The following is an 18,626-nucleotide window of genomic DNA, read 5'->3' as shown; positions in this document are numbered from 1 at the left end:
GTTGATATATTTATCAGTTTACCACCTATAAAAGGAGAGGAGAACATTAAATTGTAATGACGAATGCTCTTCAATAACTACGTTTTTCTGACCTACACCAGAAAAATATTTCGATAAGTTTGAGGGGGGCTTTTCGACTTTACCATAATGACAACATAAAAGTAATATGTTAACCCATTCAATTTTCTGAATATTTTGCATCATTTAGCATAGTTTTGCATGTCATGTTTCCCATACAACATTCTGATCACTATTTAATGCTAACACAAGTGTTTCAAATTTGATAAACGTTAGAAGCATTGATAGGCCTAGGGGTGGCATGTCGGAAGTGTTTGCCATATTTTCTTAAATTTGAACAGTCGAGGGAAAAATAGTCAATTTGCCAAATCCCGAACATTTTGATTATTTCCAAAATGCCCTTGAAAATAATTTTGAAACCCGAATCATGTTTAAAATTCTAACTTTCATCTGTTTGGCACTTTATACTCAACACTTTGAACCCGTAACAAATTTGACGATAAATCTATTTGCATTCTTAAACTTTTACAAATATTCAGGTTACCCATTTTTTATCCGTAACAAATTTTGAGCCAGATGTTGTTAACTTGTACCAAACAATCTATATACCAACTTTTGACCCGTAACAATCAAGTTTAAATTACACAATAAACCCGAATTAATCCTTGATAAAAAAACCCAAGAAATTAAATATGATAAACTTTATTATATTTGAAAGTGACTGGTATACATCATCCTTACATTTTAATATATATATATATATATATATATATATATATATATATATATATAGTTCATAAATTAACCCAAAAAATAGATGGATAGATTTAAAGCATAAATTAATAATTTATGAATTTATATGATTTTTACAAATAAATAAATAAATAATAATAATAGATAAATGGAATGATTTTTTAAAAATGCATTGACTTTTAAGCATATATTTATAATTTAATGATAAAAAAATGATTAATCAAATGAAAGTATATTCGAGTTTTGTTTTTCTTTATGGTCTTCAACAACATACACAGTATAATATGTTAATGAAAACATTTGAAATTATATTCTTTTCAATCTTTAACAAACGTGGTTTGTTATTGAATTTTGGATTTTACCAAGTATATTTTGAAATTTATAGTAATATAATATGTTAACATTTATTTTTAGAGTAAAGTGTCAAAATCTTCCATAAGGTTCGGTCAATTATGCGAATTTCGTCCAAAATGTTTATTTTGTGCAAATGAACCCTTGAGGATTCCCACATTTTGCCAATTACATCCTTTGCCAATTACATCCAAATCATTAATTCCGTCTAACTTTATCGTTAAATCAAAGGTAAATATGTCTTTTCATTTGTTTAATATTTTATCTCTTAATCCTTTTAATGTTAATAGAGGAAAGTGAATATAGGGCTGTTATATATCTAACTTAGATACAAAAACTCATAAAAACTACATAGTTTTGATTAAATATAACAAAAAAACACTAAATATCTTAATTACCTTTTTCCTCTCCATTAATTTCTCACACTTATTATTCTTGTTTCGTCCAATATCATGAACCAGACCTTCCCTAAACATCTGGTGCAATCCATCAATCTTATGTTTATTCCAGTGTGTTGAAGTGTAACATTGTTATTTTTCAAACCCGAAACCCGACTGGTTTTAAATTTTCGGTTTTGGTTCATATGTATCAAGTACCTTTAATGTATTTTACGCATCATTCGTTATTTTTATTTGAGTTGTATTCGTAACCGTTAAAGCAAGCTATTTTGCCGATTTGTTATATTAATGGTTAATTTTCATCGTTAATATTATAATGCCTATGATTTATGATTATCGTTCGATCATTTTCTATTCGTTTTAATCATGTAACGAAATCCCAAGGATTTAAAGTTTATGTTTAATAAATATCCGAACTACGGGTAAATTATGAAAATAATCTAAGAATATTAACTTTCTTTCCATTTATAAAACACTTAAAAAGCCAAAGGTTCAATACGTAAATATGATTTAAATTCTGTTTTTAAAAACAATATGAAACATGAAGGGTGCTTTGTGTAGATTTATTATAATATTAAAATCCCAGCCCAGCCACCCTTACCCCCTCATGGTTTTCTGATCTGGATTTCCGGTCGCCGGAAACAGCACCGACAATGTCCATTTACTCCCCTAAAACTCGTGTTGACCCGTTTTATTCGTGTACCGACTTTAGACCATGATAATAAACTTTAACCATCGTGTTAATTGTATTATAACGACTTAAATCCGTCAAGAAATCCCGTGATGTCCGCCGGATTTTCCGGCTAAAATCAATTAACAACCATTAACAAGTTACGTTACAATTACATGTATAAATAGAGTCCTAGCCTCAATCTAAACTCACTCATAAACTCAATTATCACTAAAATACTCTCGGTAATCCGTCATCCGCCTCCTAAAATCCGTGTTCCGGCCACTGTCGTTCGCCACCTTCCCGACACCATAAGAGGTAATTGAAATATGTTTTTGAATCATGCTAACCCATTAATCTTAACCCCTAACATAAAATTAACGAAGATGTACTGATTCTAAGCAATTAGATTCTAGGGTTTAATGGGGAAGAAGATGGGTTGAAATGTAAATATTTATATCTTTTATTCATGTTTTTAAACCAACATCTGCTGGTCTAGTAGTTAGTTCACCCGTGTTTGAGCTATGAGACCCGGGTTCAACTATTTTTAAGATCAGTTTTTTTACACCACATATATTAAATTAATTGATTTAAATAACATAAAATAATAATAAACTAAATAAAATTATTTTAAATTAAATAAAACTAGTTATATCTTAAAAATACCACTTTCCACCTAAAAACCGACTTTCGTTCCCGTTATAAAACCGGTTAATATTATATTAATATTTAGTTAATCGTATTATTAAAATATTTCGTCGTGACTTTAAAAATCATTGAAAAACACGTTAAAACTTAAAATAATATTATAATGTCATAAGTGTTAGACTACGTATTAAAATAATATTATACAATAAATTCCGTTTCATTAATTTTATAACTTCCATCTCGTTAATACTTATTACACACTTTCAAATAAATCGTGTCAAGACAAATTTAACCTTCAAGTTTCGTTTAAACTCGTTAAACATGTATATTTATATTTCGTTCGTAAAACTATAAAGTTCGTTAATATTTTCGTTAAACCAGTAAAATTAGTTTTATTATGATTTGTTAACGTTAAATCGTCAACGTTAATTTGTTCGTTGAACTTTAATTTGTTAACTTTCAAACCATTAAACCTTGATTCGGTAATGTTAATTCATAATTCGTTAAACTTTATTTCGTTAACTTAAAATTCGTTAAAACCATTAAAATTTAGATTAATATTAAAATAACCCATGCCTTAAAATAATAAAATAATACATGTTCCCAACAAGTAATAAACTTTATTAATCCCATTAGCTAGTCTTGATTTTCTTTTCATTTTCAATTATAGTTCGTGGCGTTTGACCGCTTCGGTTTCGCTATTATGCTTTCGGTTTTCATTGCAATGTTTATCTTCAATTTCAAGGTAAGTTTCTCACACCCCCTCTTTTTAACGTTTTCATATTTTGGGGTTAGTATATGTATCCTATCAAACTTCAAGATTTACAGTTTTACTTACAAACTACAATTCATATCATGGACTTGTGTGCTTATTCGCTTATTTGTTATATACGTGGATTTCAAGTGGTTGCCTCAATAAGTATGATCATACGCCCCCCCCCCCCTTTGCACTCAGGTCCATTTGTATCGAGTGGAAAAGGGACCTCATATACGAGTATGTTGGTAACCCCAACTGGAAAGGACCTTCATTTGTTCTTTACATTCAGGTCCATTGCATCGAGTGTAAAGGACCCTTATGTGCTCATTTCACAAGTTTCATGGAATTGTATGATTTTTACGTATTATATCAAATTGTGGGAATCTCACCAGCTATGTTCATAACTGACTTTATTTTACAGGTGTAGAGATACGAGGATGAATGTTAGAAGACACATAGCATGCTTATAGGATATTCAAAAAACAACTTATCATTTCGTTTATTTAGTTGTTTACAATTTGTATTATTTGATAAACTTGTGTTACATGATGATTAAATGAAATAATATAATTATGGTCACCTAATAGTGTCACGTGTGTTTGAGCAATCTGTACGTTACACTCAGGCGTTTATGCTTTAACCAGGGTGTTACATGAAGATTCTGAATATTGGCAGGTCCAATATCGTTGTATTACGTTTAATTATTCTTGCTCATTGATTTTTGAATATTTAGATTAACAGTGGTTGATTCAATTCATCGATCTTTGTATTACGTTTGATTTTTTCAAGTTTCCTCCAATTGCTCAATCTAACTTCCGTAATATACACATAATGTTTTCTCATACCTTGTTGTCATTGCTAATTGAATTGACATTTGTTCTTCGTTCTCACTTTTTTTGGTAATCACTAAATATTTTGCTATTTGTTTTTAATCTTCCATACATGTTTTCAGTTGTTGATCATCAATTTCTAAAATATGGTTTTGGAGACTATGCATACGAATGAATTGACATCCATTGTCGATAATCATTAATCTATAATAAGATAATATGTTGCTTCCTAGTGATAATGACGCCTACAACTCCGAATTTTTGTTGGTATTCTATTCATATTTCTAATTTATGATGCTTGAGTTATGAATAAAAGTGGCATGACTAAAAGATCATAGCAGAGAAAAGAAAAGGGGAAAAGAGGAGACACGAAGATGCTATTGCTTTGGAGAGCAGATTTAATTGATTTTAATCAAAACTAGGTAGTTTTGATGGGTTTCGCATCTAAGTTAGATGTGTAACAGTCATCACCACGGCCGGAGAAGTGTCAGGCGAAGGGGGTTCTTTGTTGGTATCTTGAGAGGTTATCTGATTTGCATATGAATCTGAGTCTGATAGTGATCGGAGAAGGGGGTTGGTGGTGGCTGCCATTACTATGTCTTGGAAATTAGAAGATGGAGGGATGTTCAAGAATGGACATCTCGGTGTTTATGGTGGTAGCCTGGTTGTTTCCGGCGGTGGAAGTTTGTGGGTGGAGGCCGGTGGTGATGGAGGTCTCGGGGTTTGACCATTCAAGACGTGAGTAGGCAATGTGATGATATATATATATGAGGTCAGTATGCTGATATGAACATAACACAAAGAACATAACACAAAGAATTGTTACTAAGTTACTACTATTTGTTAAAAAATCATTAAAGTAGCTGATATGAAACATTATACAAGCTTATCTTAAAGTGCATTTGACATGAACATAACACAAAGAAACTATGGGTCTTGTTTGGAATTGCCTTTTTAACCTTTAAATCCTAAATCCTTTAACTCATCACTAACCTTAATACAATTTATCCCTAAATATAACACACGCATTGGTTATGAAATAATCTAGTAAACATGATCGGTTCCTTAAATCACATGTTTTCCAATATTGGTTTTTGCTTTCTCAGTCAGTATGCTTATGAAACCCCCATACGTATTAAATGCCCATAAACAAACCTTACCTAATACCCCTTCCTTACATAATTCGAAACAACATTGTTCACTATATACATATTAATGCAACTCAAAACCGTTCACTTCTTAACTTTTCAAACTCACTATCTTTGTAGTCCATCTATTTCAATTGCCTATGAAGCCATCACACATTACTCTCTTCTTAATGATATGCATGCGCACCATCCTGGATTCACGCCAGGACTTCCCTGGCACGTGGGAAGTCCTGGTACACAACTCCAGGATCGCCTCCATGCACACTGTAGTCACTCGCTTCAACACCGTCCTCCTTCTTGACCGAACCGACCTAGGCCCCACAGAGCACAAGTACCAACGTTACCATTGCCAAATGAACCCACATAAACCCGAAGATCCCGACCCTAGACCCGACTGCTTCACCTACTCCGCAATCTACGACCTAATCAACCCTAACCCACGAGCCCTAACCGTCTCCACAGACACATGGTGCTCGTCGGGTCAGTTTCTACCCGACGGCACGCTCCTCCACACGGGTGGCGACCATGACGGCTTCAAAAAGATACGTAAGTTCACTCCGTGTGACACGACATCGTTTTGCGATTGGGAAGAGCTTGAAAACATTGAGTTAACACAAGGCAGATGGTATTCCACTAATCAAATACTACCCAATGGATCTATCATCATCATAGGCGGTAAAGACGCCGTTAGCGTCGAACTTTTCCCTCCAAAAACGCACGGCGGAGTCGTTAATTTCCCATTTCTTGCTAGCTCAGCCGATGATCAAATGGATAATCTTTACCCTTATGTTCATCTTCTCCCTAATGGTCACTTATTCATCTTTGCCAACAACAAATCCGTCTTATATGACCATGCAAACAACGTTGTACTAAAACAATACCCGCAGTTGGAAGGCGGCCCTCGTAATTACCCTTCCGCGGGTTCGTCGGTGATGCTAGCGTTAACTGGAGATTATTCCTTAGCTACCATTGTCGTGTGTGGCGGAGCACAACATGGAGCATTTAATAATATGACCACAATTGCTCCGGCTAAGAGCAGTTGTGGTCGGATAGAGGCGACCGGGAAAAACCCGGTTTGGGAAATGGAGGACATGCCGGTTCGTCGGATCATGGGTGATATGGTCATGCTACCGACCGGTGACGTGTTGATTATCAACGGAGCACAGGCCGGTAGTCAAGGGTTTGAACTGGCTTCAAACCCTTGTTTACATCCGGTTTTGTATAAACCGGATGAACTGGCTGGTACCCGGTTTTTTATGCAGGAACCGGGTAACGTGCCCAGGCTGTATCACTCAACTGCCAATTTACTTCCCGACGGGTGGGTTCTGCTCGCGGGAAGCAACCCACATTCCTACTATAATTTCACTGCCCAGTTCCCGACCGAGCTGAAAATCGAAGCGTTTTCGCCAGAGTATTTGTCACCGATGAATAAGTTCATAAGGCCGATAATTGTCGAGTTGCCGGAAAAGATACATTACGGAAATGAGTTTTATGTAGAGGTGGCCGGGGTGATTCCGGTAATGGGTTTGCCGGAGGTTAATATTGCGAGTGCACCATTTACTACGCATTCTTTCTCTCAGGGACAGAGGCTGGTGAAGCTGGATGTGTCGATTGCATGGCCGGTTAGACTCGTGTCATTTCGGCTAGCGTGTAAGGCGCCACCGGACGGGAGGGTGGCACCGCCGGGATATTATATGGTGTTTGTTGTTTACCGGGGTGTACCGAGTGCGGCAAAATGGGCACAGTTGCTTTAACGGTGGTGGTATTAATTATTTATTAATGTTATGGGTTCATCATTCATGTTTATTGAAGTTGAAATTGTATGGTTCTTGAATTGGATTTATTGAATTAAGGTTTTCTTTTCTTAATTTTGTAACTGATATGGTTTTGGGGCTTCTTTAAATTTGGCGTTTGAATTTTTCGTTTCGGGTCCAGTTGCGTAAACAGTGAGAGTACGATTGTCACTCTTAAAATTAAGAGCGAATTCATGACAATAAAAAGTAAAAAAGATAATACACTTTTGAATAAGGAGGTACAATCTGGAAATCAGGCTCAAGAACACAAACACGATGTTTGATCTCAACCAAAATCGACTCTTTCCCTTTATTATAATTCTTGCCTTTTGCAAATTACATAAACCCTAACAATTTATTTATACTAAACCAACAACTTGCAAAACAAGAAAACATATTTAGGAAACTAAATAACTCTTAATATTTTTACCATACTAAATAAACATACCAAAATAAACGTAATAAAATACTTTCACTTAGCCCCTTCAACTTTCGGTAACTCGTTTCAAGATTATATCTCAATATTCCCCCTTAATCTTGAAACCGACTCATTCATTCTTCACCACAAAGCCGAATCATAATCATCTCGAACAAGGTTTGCTTCTTCGTTCTTGTCATCTTTCTTTTTCTCCCACTTGGTGCACTCGTATGCAAAGTGACCGAGTTCACCACATTCATAGCACCTAAAGCCACTTTTGTCTTTGTTTCCTCGTCCCATGCCTCTTCCACGTCTTCTTTCTCCTCTACCAAAACCTCTTCCCCTCCAGAGTGCCAACTTTCAGGATCATCAACCCTTGGATTACTTGAACTTCCTAGTAGTAGCTTACTTTGATCATTCTCTTCTAGTTCATAAAGGGATTTAAGACGTTCTTCAAAGGTCTTTATCCTCCCCATAGCTTCTTCAAAGTGCATGCTATCAATATCTGAATATTGTGTTGATCAGTTTCTATAATCGATGATATAATGGAAACAAGGAAATATGTAATACCTGATAATCCAGTGATGTTTGAGATTGACATCTTCTTAATCTGATCGAGTTCCCCTTTAGGGTGTATGGTTAGGATGGAGATTAGGTGTTCTTGATGAACACGATTTGAGAGAGAGAGGTAGGGGATGATTCTTATGGTGTTATTATTCATCATTAGTTATTAACCTCTCTAATAAGCTCTCTATATATACACCCAAGGGGAAACCCTATTAATGTTAGTAAGGGTAATTCCGTCCATCAAGGATTTACCAGTTATAAACATAAGGTTATTTAGGTCAATGATCAATAATAAGATAAATAATTATAAGGGCCATATATAAATATATATAAAATATATTTATTCTAACATTCTCCCACTTGGCCTAGTAATTATTTATTATGAGCATTAGATTAGTCTGATCAGAGGTTAATACTCATTTTAGTTCTAAACCCAAATTGCAGCAGAGAAATACAGTCGTTGAATCAATATTCGACTCAGAACCCCCATTAATCATACTACAACTCAAATTTAAAACCTAACTTTAGGATCAAATTGACAAATAAGCCCTTACCGTTGATTTGTATAATTAGTGTCTATACGTCTTTAGGCATGCATGAACGTATTTAGAGACAAAACAAATTTTCAACGTATGAGGAAAAATTAATAATTAATCATTCATAGTACGATACGCAGTTGCGCTTGGTCATTGGTAAAACCCGTCTCTATTATTGGCCATTTAGGAGACTTATGGGTGACAGACCTTTAATTAGTGGATCCATAAGCATATCATGAATGCATTCGATACAAAAGTTTAGTTTCCTCTATTTGTTCTTAAGTCATAAGCGAACAATAATTTAGACTTGTATCGAATTCTAATGCAGCTCCGCTTGAACTGTTATTGTTCAAGAAATAAGGGTAGCTGACTTTATCACAATAAGTCTTCAATATTGGATTTATATGAAGTTAATAACTTATGAGTCAACTGATAAAGTTTTTCAACAACATTTAGTGACACGTTGCGTTATGATCAGCAACATATTATGTCATTATAACTTAGGTCGTTGTTATCAGTTAGTTAGGACTCCTTCATGAGATAGTAATGTCTGCTGACATAAGGATATACCCAGAAGTTGACAAAGTTAGAATATTAGTAGTCAACCGTTTTTTAGTTCTCACTTCTTCTTCTTTAAATTATTGTGTCTCGTTTCTTAGAGATATTGTGATATTTTATCAGATGCTTCACAATAGAAATAATTAGTCTAGTGTTTAGCAATGTGACCAATATCTAAACGAGTATAGATTTGAACCTTCTTAAGGCATCTAATTAATGATGCATAAGGAAATAATCTCATTTATCCTATTAGCCTCTAAAGGAGAGCAATATTGTATGTTACAAGTGTAAGGACCCGTTTCATGTAAAACATATAAAACTAATGAGTCTATCTCGGTGTATTTTGATAACTATTAAATAAGAGGTATCTCCGAGATTGATTAGGTCAAGATATGCGTTAACAATACTTTGACTCATGTAACATATACTTGTCAAAAGAATGTCATCTATATAAGGACAAGTTTACATTAGTTGCTCCCACTCATCTTGAGGTAGGTAAATCAATCCACTTAGTTCTTGATGAAGAGAGTTGCATTATGATTTCATTATTGATTCTTGCATCAACCCATACATGGATTTTATTGACTTACAAACTAAGTGTTCTTAACCTTCAGTTTAGAACTTACAGGTTATTTTACGAACATGTAGGCCAGTGTTAGGGAAAGTTGTTTTAATGTTCATGTAATGTAGCTCTAAATTATTATAAGCTACTAGAACAGTGATGATCCTCAAAGTAACCTTTTGTAAGACAAGGAACTAGGTTCTTTGATAATTTATTCCCTCTTGAGTATACCTTTATCAATCAATCATACCTTTAGTGTATTAACGTTATTCATTCAGATTTAGTTTAGTAATGACTACCTTTTAGGTAATTCAACCAAATCCCAAACGTTATACTATTTTAGAAGATTGATTGATACTAATGGTTTAATTAGAAGAGGTAGGATCATTAAACCTTCCAAAATCCATTTAATCTTTAGTCAGGTAGGGTACATAATCATCAAAGTTAGTAGGCCTTTGAGACCTAGATGACCTCCTGAGTAGATTATTGGGTTTATAAGGAGTTTCATATTTTCAGGTATATTAGGAGCAATATTAGTTTCTAAGTATGTAAGAGTTGGTGCAGTATGGTGTACAAGAGGTGTAATCGGAGTTAAAGTAAGCGACAATCTCTCCCCCCGCGTCTTGTACTTAGCCAAGTTATGATAAGGACTTTTACTGCTCCTACTGACCTTAGAAATATGTAAGAATTCAGCATGCTTAGGGTCAACATCAGAAGACCAATAAATTCTAATTGAGGATTATATTAATTAGTCTTGGTAAGAAATCTAAGTTTTCCCATATTTAGGTATCCAACAAAATTTGTTAGGAGTAGCATTAAATGTTAAGGAGACAAGATATAATGGAGCAGTGTCTTATACAAGGGATGTTTTATGAGGTAGATTAAGTTGTTTCTCCCCCATCTCTTGCATATAAGGACACTCAGTGCTCCCACTGATCTTTTAGGCCTCTAAAACTCCATACAAGTTTTGGCGATTCATGTCATAGGAAACTTTCATACAGTTTAGACTTGATTTCCTTATTGTCCATATTTCATAAGAAATTTTAAGGACATATTTAGAAGGAATACTGATAAGTATATATGAATTGATTTCTTTAAAGAACTTGTCCAGTAGGAAACAGATTAGATACAAGTTGATATTCTTCTAAGCTCCACTAATAGCAGTGAATTTTAACTTATGGTGGACCTCACTTACTCCCTTTATCCAGTTTATATTTAGGGCATTTAACACATGCTTTCAAATCACTAAGAATGAGATTTAATGGCAATTCATCCTTTGTCAACCGAGTCATGATTTCTCATGAAAATTTTGGTCTTAATGGATGAAGTACGTAAGTCTCATTTATCTTTTGTTAAATTCTCATTTCTATGATAACAAAAGGTTGTGAAATTTGTAGCATCGCTTAGTTTTATCTTATAAGGTTTCTATTCAGATAATAACGACCGATAATATGATAGTTTTAGTTAGTAGTGACTTTGTTTTGGTCATTTAAAACCTTATAACTGTCAAAATGTAGCTTTAGTATTGATACTAAATTCTGAGTAAACTCTAGAATGTTTAAGGTATCATAAAGCTTAATACAAAACAGCTTTTATGATTCTTACAACCTTAACATTAAATGAGTCACTGACTCTCATATTAATTATTATCGATTTCTGATAAGGAAACGTATAAAACTAAACTCAACTAACATGTGTTAATAGGGATATTAATATTAGTGGAGTTAAATATCATTAATTGGTAACTACCTTTCTTAGCCAACTGTTCCCTTGAGGTATGGATAGTCTCTTTGCTCGTGCCTAGTCTAATGGCATGATTTTGCAGTGAGACTTTCCCTTTGAGAACTTAGAGCTGGAAGCAGTACTTGTATTTTGTTTCAAGACTTTAGAACTATCCTCTTTTAAGGTTTAGTGGTAATAAGGTGAATAACATTTGATTTTCAATTTTAGGCATTCCTTTTCCTGTACATATATTGCTAGCAACACACTCAGTTTCCTTTAGTACTTCTGAGTGTTATAGTTGATTCTTAAGGCATCTAATTGTACTGGTGGAAAAGTAATACACTGAAAAGACTTCATTAAGTTCCATGTATAAGCTCTCAGTTTATGGGTCATGGAATTAAATATTAGGATGTATTCACAAATGCCAATTAACCTTTTTATTTAGAATTAGAGTGTTTTGCATGCATCTTAGGAATTGTTTTGATTCTATTATTTCCATAGAAAAAAAAAAACGTTAGTCTTAGGAATTTTAGAATCCGTAATTGCTCACCTGATAGGAATCATGTAAGGAGTTCTTGATTATCATAAGAGACATATTTATTTATCCCACTGATTATGCTCAAGTGTTTTTCTGTAATACTTTTATCAGAATGAGCAGTAAGAATTTCAAGTCTTTAAGGATAATCAAGACTCAAAAGGGCAAATTTTATAAGACCCTTTTAGAAGCAAAACTCTTCTTAGGTTTTGTAATAAGAGTGGATGATTTAGGTTTGAGATTCAAACTTTATAGAAGAATTTTAGAGTGATTTATGTTATGGGTAATCTAATAAGGCAGACTGAAATTAGGATCATTAATGAAGGATCATTAATGTAAGGATCATTATGAAGATGTGATAATTTTAAGTATAACACCAAAATTAATTTTATTATACTTAAATAAAATAGATCACCGTTGGACAGAAAATGTATTATTTAAGTATAAAATTCTTGTGCGAAAATAATTGTAACAAATCACCGTTGGGCAGAATTGGAACAATCAAGTTGTTATGCACAAGGTAAGTTTGCAATACATAAATGTAACAAATCACCGTTGGGCAGAATTGAGACATTTAAGGTATTTAAGGCAAAGTTAATGTCATTTGAGTATCTAGCAATTTTAGGATACTCATCTTTTAGATGACTATGCTTAGTTAGACTAAAACAACTTTGTTAAGCTACCACATCACCATTGGGCAGAAGTGAACTCATGAAGTGTTGTTTAAGTTAAGCAAAACTAAAGTCATGCGAATGTCTGATAATGTTAGGACATACACTTTTAAGTGACATACTTAATTAGACTTAAATAACAATATTAGGTTACACATCACCGTTGGGCAGAAGTGAACTATAAGTGTTATTTAAGTTAAGTAATTTAACGGAGCAGGGCCCCTTAATCAGTTAGGTTATATATAAGGGTTTCTGATCATTTCGCAACATGTAAGATATAAGTAAAGTTGCGATTTCTTCGAAGTGATGTTGCGAATTTGGTTAGGGGATTTTAGATGTTGCGAACAGTGCAGTCATAAGTAATGTTGCGATTGATGTTTTATAAGAGATGTTGCGAATGATGTTGTTATGAGAGATGTTGCGAATGGAGTTGTTGTGATGTAATCAGCATTGTTGCGATTTAAAGCACTCGCAACATAATTGTTGCGATTAAGAGTACTCGCAACATCCTGTGATTTTATGGGCTGATCGCAACATCAATAGGTAATACTCGCAACATCTTGCAAAATTAGCTCGTCGCAACATCTTAAGTAATACTCGCAACATCTTAAGGTTCGCAACATTAGTGACTTTTCGCAACATATGTCCCTTCGCAACATTCTGTGATGCTAGGTTCTGATCGCAACATAATTAGTGGACATTCGCAACATGTTACTCGCAAGATAATATGTAATTCTCGCAACATCATGCGATTTCGCAACATTTCATTTGTTGCGATTAGAGTCCAGTTGTTGTGAATAGATGCCTTGATTCGCAACATTAGCAGAATTCGAAAAGAATAATCAACCTGATAACCTTTTCCTAATTTTAAGGGATTTGGGAGATTCTGTTATAAAGTTTTAGATTATCTCAAAATTTAATAAGATTTCAAAATTATATCTTTTATCTTATTTAAAAGATTTTGAAATTAAACTTAGAGATAATATTATCTCTTTAAAGTTTTAGATTATCTCTAATTTTAATAAGATTTCAAAATTATATCTTTTATTTTATATTAAAGATTTTGAAATTAAACTTAGAGATAATATTATTTCTTTAAAGTTTTAGATTATCTCTAATTTTAATAAGATTTCAAAATTATATCTTTTATTTTATTTAAAAGATTTTGAAATTAAACTTAGAGATAATATTATCTCTTTAACAGATTTCATTTTCCCAAGTTAATCCTAATTAAGGTTAGTTTTCGAAAATTATGATGTTCTTCAAGAACATCTTCGAAAAAAAAAACAAGAACAGTTTCAAGAATTTTACGAAACTGTTTTCGATTATATTATCAGATTTAATACTGGAATCGAAATCTGAAAGTTTTGTAAAACAGATTTCGAAAATAATCAGGTTTTTATAATGAACAGGTTTTAATCAGACATAACAATTCGTTAGAAGTAATACGAACATCAGATCCAATCATTTTTATGATGATGATCAAAACCGTAAACATAAGGGTTTTAATCAAAAACTCGTTTCCTATTTTAATTCCAGTTTTTTATGGACATCGAAGAAACTGATTAATCAACATCATGCTCTGATACCACATGTTGATCAGTTTCTATAATCGATGATATAATGGAAACAAGGAAATATGTAATACCTGATAATCCAGTGATGTTTGAGATTGACATCTTCTTAATCTGATCGAGTTCCCCTTTAGGGTGTATGGTTAGGATGGAGATTAGGTGTTCTTGATGAACACGATTTGAGAGAGAGAGGTAGGGGATGATTCTTATGGTGTTATTATTCATCATTAGTTATTAACCTCTCTAATAAGCTCTCTATATATACACCCAAGGGGAAACCCTATTAATGTTAGTAAGGGTAATTCCGTCCATCAAGGATTTACCAGTTATAAACATAAGGTTATTTAGGTCAATGATCAATAATAAGATAAATAATTATAAGGGCCATATATAAATATATATAAAATATATTTATTCTAACATATTGTTCCATAGAGGCTATGATTGGTAGGAATTTCCTAGGAACAGAATTAATTAGTTTCCTTACAATCACCTTGTCTTTGAGATTAGAACCGAGAGTTCTAAACTTTGCTCTCATGCCACTTAACTTGCTTGCAAACTGATTCACAGTCTCATTCTCCTTCATCTTCAACGTCCCCAACTCGTTCCTTAACGTTGATAAATGTGCTTTCTGAATCCGATCTTCTCCTACATCCTGAACCTTGATTGATTCCCACAACTCTTTTGCACTCGGGTATTGTGCAACCTGCATCAAGATATCTTCCGGTGGCGTTTGAAAAATCATTGCTTTTGTTGTAGCAACCTTCTTCTCATCATCATCATCTTCTTTTCTGCTTTATTAACCATCCCCTAAAGGCCATAAGCCTTCAAGATTTGCTCCATCAGAATTGCCCACATGGTGTAGTTTGTTTCTGTCAACTTAGAGCATTGTAGGGATACATTGCCTTGCCCACGAACTGGTCCAACTTCTTTGTCTTCTGCCATGCTTTATTGCTCTTGCGGTTTCTTGCTTCGCTCTTACTTGAATTCTTGCGATTCGATCTTGCTCTTGCTATAACCCGAACTGGGTTTCTTGCTCTTTCTTCTAATCAGATGATCAGATTACTTGCTCCGAACTTGCTCTGGCCAACTTGCTAACCAGTTTTCTTGCTGAACGTTCTACTGACCAACTTGCTAATCAGTTTCCGGCCTACTTGCTAACCAGTTTTTCTTGCTCTTGACCCACTTGCTAATAAGGTTTTCTTGCTACAGACCTACTTGCTGATTTGACTGACCTACTTGCTGATCAGATTTTTCAAGTTACTTGCTTAACATGAACTTGATTTTCTAACACATGGATTCAAGAAGAACCCGTTGCCTTCTTGCAATTAATCTGCTATTGCTTGATTGCAGCCACAAAATTGAGGTGCTAGCTTCCTAACTTGCCCAAATTAATTATCTTTTAGTTGTTTGACTTTTTTGAGATGCCTGCTTGCATGCTTCTTTCTTTTACAGCCTACTGCCTTGCATGCTTCCTTCTTTTCATTTTTTTTTTCTTCAAACCGTCAGATCCTTAATTCCGGTCTTTCTTCTTCTCTATCTCAGCTTGCTTTGAACAAGAATATCAAGAGCGTAAAAGCTCTGATATCAATTGTTGAAAATCAGGCTCAAGAACACAAACACGATGTTTGATCTCAACCAAGATCGACTCTTTCTCTTTATTATAATTCTTGCCTCTTGCAAATTACATAAACCCTAACCATTTATTTATACTAAACTAACAACTTGCAAAACAAGAAAACATATTTAGGAAACTAAATAACTCTTAATATTTTTACCATACTAAATAAACATACCAAAATAAACATAATAAAATACTTTCACTTAGCCCCTTCAACTTTCGATAACTTGTTTCAAAATAATATATCAATACAATCTTGTGGCCCCGTGTTAAAAAATTTAGGTTAGTTGAAAAATCACGGTTAGATGGAAAATAGAAAACCATAAGAACAATTTACCCTCAGTTATTGCTGATGAGAACCGAGTTTGGATACTCGTTCACATGAGCTGGGCTCACCGCTCATCTAGTTAGCTTGGGACAAGTTGGGCCACAACAATGTAGGTCAAGGAAGGCTAGCAAGACCGAATGCCATGTAGAGCATAAACATGCAAAATCATGGGGTTCTGAAAGTTTCTAAATTGGCAATATTTCTAACCCCCTATACTTTGGCTAAATGATTATTTTGTACCATATATTCTAGTTACCAAAACTTTTAGTTTTTTAATATGGTGATCTAGCCATATTTGTCATATGAAATACTGTAAATGCTTAGTATCATTTTCGGTCATGGTTTCAAAGTAACAATAGTTTATATAAATATAAGTGAATTACTTAGAAAATTTCTTCAACATTTGCATGGTATTCTTGGGTAAGATGTGCTCTTGTGGATCATTTGATATACTACTAACACCTGAAATAGTACTAGTAACTCTCTATGCACGTACGTAAGAGAACTAATAATCACACTTTTGTTTTTATATGATAGTGTTAGCTAGTTGTGTATGAGACATTAATCTATCACATAAATTTGTGATAGCATTATTGGAGCTTCAAGACATGTATAGGTATTATGTATGCATTCATGTGATTTTTATAACGTATAGTGCATTAATGGTTGGTCGATCTGCGTTTGTAATGGGTTTTTTATTTCCCCTTCACGAACCTCCCCCTCAGTGACTGATAAGTCGATTGAGCTACTAATGTCGGGGTTTGATCATGATCGACCACACAAATTGCCTCCATTGAGGCCAAATAAGACCCCTTCATTTTACATCAACGCAAATAATTAATGGTTGGTCAATCTGCATTTGTTGTAGGCTTTTAACTTTTGGTATGTATTTTACATATTTTTAAAGCGATTTCAATTGGTTTTAGGTTATGTTTTTTTCACAAGGTCCAATACCTTGTGTTTCAAAAGATGGTAGATTTATTATGAAAATTCCATTCCAGGTGGCAAAAGCTCCCGACGAAAATGGAGGAGTTAATTCAGGTACATAATCATAAGTTCGTTTATGCTTGTTTATTTGATAAATGAATAAACAAATGTTTTTGTTGTTAAGCGAACGAATATGAAAACATGTCTTGTTTGTTTATTTATGCTTGTTTACATTTGTTCACTTAATTAAATTTGTTTTGTTTGAACATTTATGATCATTTGTTTACGTATCATTAAGTCCATTACAATTTAGTTTTGTTTCATGAAACTAAAACGCCATCAATTGCAATTTAGTCTAGTTTTGCAAATTTTTTAGGCTCAATTATGTTTCTTCATCCATGTTCAGTTATATTTTTGTGAACAATTTATAATATTAACGAATGAACATAAATGAACACGAAACACTCATTTTCTTAACGAAAGAACATGAACTAAAAAAATCTATTCATTTCATTTTCTTACGGAGTAAACAACATTTTGGTTTGTATTTTTTTACTCTCGTCATCTTCATTTTATTTTTTATTAATGAAAACACTAGGGGTGAGCATGAATCATATCTTAATTCATCACTTGTAGCCTAGTGGTTGGAGGCTTGGATTTTCTAGGGAAGACCCAAGTTTGATCCTCAATTGTGTCACTTTTAATGGATTATGGCAATGAAGGATTTGGCCAGGTCTTGTGAGGTTGTCAGTTGAATTCCGAAATCACCCAGGTTTTCGTCCGTCGTGTGTTACACTAGAGAGTTATGCTCTTGTGGCAACGCCTGCCAAGCGGCAGCCGTCGGTATGGTTTCATGAGGGTACACCCAAGCCAAACTCTAAAGTCAGGGACAACAAATTTGGCTAGAGTGGGCAACGGGCTCTCCAAATTTGAAAAGTGCGGTAGCGTAACACAAGAAGTTGCCGTTTCTAAAAAGAAAATGAATCGGGCCTTACTCTTACCCATCAAACCTTCAAGACCTGTGCAAGCCTGAAACAATCATACCTGTTTATTTCAAGCTGTGAAAACTCATTTTGTGTTCGGGTTTATGTGTCTAACCTTTTTCGTCTACCGCCTTTTATCAAATTCATTTTTATTTTCGCATTTGTACATTATTAACAATAGGGGGAAGGGTGACCAAATAGTCATGTTCAACGTTATGCAACAACACAAACAAACTATATAACAGAAGAATTCAATAC

At 33.8% G+C, this 18,626-nt stretch overlaps 1 pseudogene; it reads left to right on the top strand.

Moving 5' to 3' along the window:
- The first annotated feature begins 5,707 nt into the window (after window positions 1-5,707).
- Window positions 5,708-7,327, top strand: LOC143614099 (aldehyde oxidase GLOX pseudogene; annotated as a pseudogene).
- Window positions 7,328-18,626: the final 11,299 nt, after the last annotated feature.

The sequence above is a fragment of the Bidens hawaiensis genome, unplaced genomic scaffold (assembly GCF_021521415.1).
Source record: "Bidens hawaiensis isolate Kalapana, Puna unplaced genomic scaffold, B.hawaiensis_p1.1 tig00039001_1, whole genome shotgun sequence".
Taxonomy (NCBI): domain Eukaryota; kingdom Viridiplantae; phylum Streptophyta; class Magnoliopsida; order Asterales; family Asteraceae; genus Bidens; species Bidens hawaiensis.
This window is presented reverse-complemented; position numbering and strand designations above follow the sequence as displayed.